The 2,723-nt window shown below is 40.4% G+C and overlaps 1 pseudogene; it reads left to right on the forward strand.

Moving 5' to 3' along the window:
* The first annotated feature begins 409 nt into the window (after window positions 1–409).
* LOC103276329 lies at window positions 410–829 on the forward strand (annotated as a pseudogene).
* Window positions 830–2,723: the final 1,894 nt, after the last annotated feature.

A 2,723-nucleotide genomic window follows, 5' to 3' on the forward strand; every position in this document is an offset into this window, starting at 1 on the left:
GGTTGTGCCACAATTTGTGGAAGAAACATCCCAAGTTGTGGCAAATAGGGACTAGTTCTTCCACCATAACAATGCACTTGCCCACACCACGCTGAGTATTAAATAGTTTTTGGCAAAAAAATAGCGTGATGCCTGTATCCCACCCTCCCTATTCACTGGATCTTGCTGCAAACGACTCTTTTTGTTTGTTTGCTTTTCCAGATTAAAAATTTCTCAAAGAGAAGGCATCAGTATTGACGAGTTCGAAAATTGTTTTAAGCCATGGAAAAAGCATCTCAGTGGGTGTATTGCATCAAATGGAGAGTACTTTGAAGGTGACTGAAGTTTAAACATGTAAGAATCCTCCACAGAAGTCACTGGGTTCTTCGTAGTTTCGCACGTCTAGACACCAAGCCGCTGTGTACTTGTGATGCTGCTTGGAAGCAGAAGCCACACCTCCAGCATGACCCCTCCGGCCAGCCGGGCCCCTCAGATGATAACTGCACCCAGGCCAGCACTGGCAGCTCAGCCACCAGCAGCAGCCCCACCATCTGCAGTTGGGTCAGCTGCTGCTGCTCCCCAGCAGCCAGGTCTGATGGCCCAGATGGCAACCACTGCAGCTGGCGTGGCCATGGTCTCTGCTATTGGGCACACACTGGGTCATGCTATCACTGGGGGTTTCAGTGGAGGAAGTAATGCTGAACCCTCAAGGCCTGACATCACTTACCAGGAACCTCAGGGAACCCAGCCCACACAGCAGCAGCAGCTGTGCTTTTATGAGACAAAACAGTTTTTGGAGTGTGCCCGGAATCAGGGTGACAAAGGTGTGAGGGTTTCAGTGAGGTGCTGAAACAGTGCAGACCTGCCAACGGATTGGCCTAATCAAGAAGGTCAGATTGAAGAAATGGAAAATTGGCTCTCATGACCAAGTTGATTTAGCATAAAAATGTCATTGATAGTGAAGATATAAAATGCAAAACCATCAGTTAAACCTCCCCTCTGTCATTCATAGCTTTCTTCAGAATTGCAATGGAAGAGGTTGTTCTTACTGTGTAGAATTTCCTTGAGATGGTATAGTATTTGGGGCTGGGCAAATGTTTGTGTGGCCTCCTTAAGCCAGCTGTTGTGATTTTGGGTTTATTTTTGTGTGTGTGAGCTAATTAGAATAAAGTGGTTTTCTTCCAGAAAAAGACAAAGCAAAACAAAACACATGTAGGAATAAATCCATACTTTTTAAAAAATATAAATTTTGAGTTTTGGGGGGTTATCCCTTGTAGATTAAATCCATATTTCCCATCTATATTAAACTACTTTTTCCATGTAAATATGCAAGTAAATCAAAATTTGCTACATTAAGAAAAATAAGTTTTTGTGTACACAATACCTAATTTCCAAACCATTCCAAAGAATAGGACTTTGCTTTATTTGTCTTCCTTGCCAAAGATTTAGCATAGAAATGCCAGTCATCATCATTGAATTAGACCAGAGTTTCTGAAACTTACTCTGTTCACAGCACCCTTCCTGTCTCAGCATTTTAAAAATGGGCTTCTAGATTCGCAACCCCCTTGGATCCCCTTCCACTGTAGGAGTTCTTCTGTCCTTTTAATAAATCCTGCTTCCTCACATTAAAAAAAAAGGGAAAGAAAAAAAGTGCTTCTAGATTAAAAGAAGTATCTAATAATTCCATTTATTAACTTAGTTTATGTCCCAACTAATTAGTTACTAGGTTGGTTCAAGGTCCAAGCAACTTAATAGTAATAGCTCATGTGGTATTTGACAAATTTCACTCTATTTCCCTCTAAAATGTAGACTATCCTGCAGTGCCAATGTGAATTGACTACAGCACCAGGGGGTGCCTCAGCACATTGTGGAATAAGAATGAAGTTTAAATCAGAGTGTCTCTGTTGCCTTAATTTTCTGCCCAAATTATTTTCAGATAAGTTTTCAGTGTGGTTGATATTCTTTATTTTTTAAAAATGTATGTCAATGTAAATATTGAATACTATTTCTGTACTTTGGTCTTCTGGGTTTATTCCTGAGGATGGAAATATGCAAAATATACACATAAGAGGGCAGGTTCCCTCCCAAAACAGAACTGATTTAATAAAATGTGTATATATTCTAACATGTCTAGACTTCAGTCACTTTCTAAGTACTCTCCATTTGATGCAATACACCTATTGAGATGCTTTTTCTAGAACAGTTTTGAACTTGTCAATTTTGATGACTTTTAGTGTTTCTGCCATTTTTTGTTTCACCTCTTCCACATGAGCAACATGTTTTACTTTGAGGACTTTTTTTTAGTCCAAGGAAACAAAAAATAAATCTCTTGTGGTGAGACTGGATGAATAGGGAGGGTGGGGCACAGGGATCATGCCATCTTTGGTCTAAAACTGCTGTGCACTCAGCACAGTGTTGGCAGGTATGTTGTCATGATGGAAGAACCAGTGACCTGATTCCCACAACTTGGAATGTTTCTTTCACAAATGATGACACAATCTTCTCAAAACTCCCAGATTAAAAACTTTTGGTTGACTGTTTGATCCGGAGGAACAAATTCCAAGTGTACTACAAGGGGCTTGCCCTCCAAAAAAATAATTCCAGGTTTTCTTAATCCCCTCTTGTGCATACATACATATATTTATATTCTCTCCCCACCCCCCCATTGGAGGAGCGTGGCAGTACTAAGTACAGTGAAGTAGTGTGATAACTGAAGAAAAAATTCTTCTGTCTCAATCATTCGA

The sequence above is a fragment of the Carlito syrichta genome, unplaced genomic scaffold, assembly GCF_000164805.1.
Source record: "Carlito syrichta isolate Samal-C Ts95f unplaced genomic scaffold, Tarsius_syrichta-2.0.1 Scaffold35698, whole genome shotgun sequence".
NCBI lineage: Eukaryota > Metazoa > Chordata > Mammalia > Primates > Tarsiidae > Carlito > Carlito syrichta.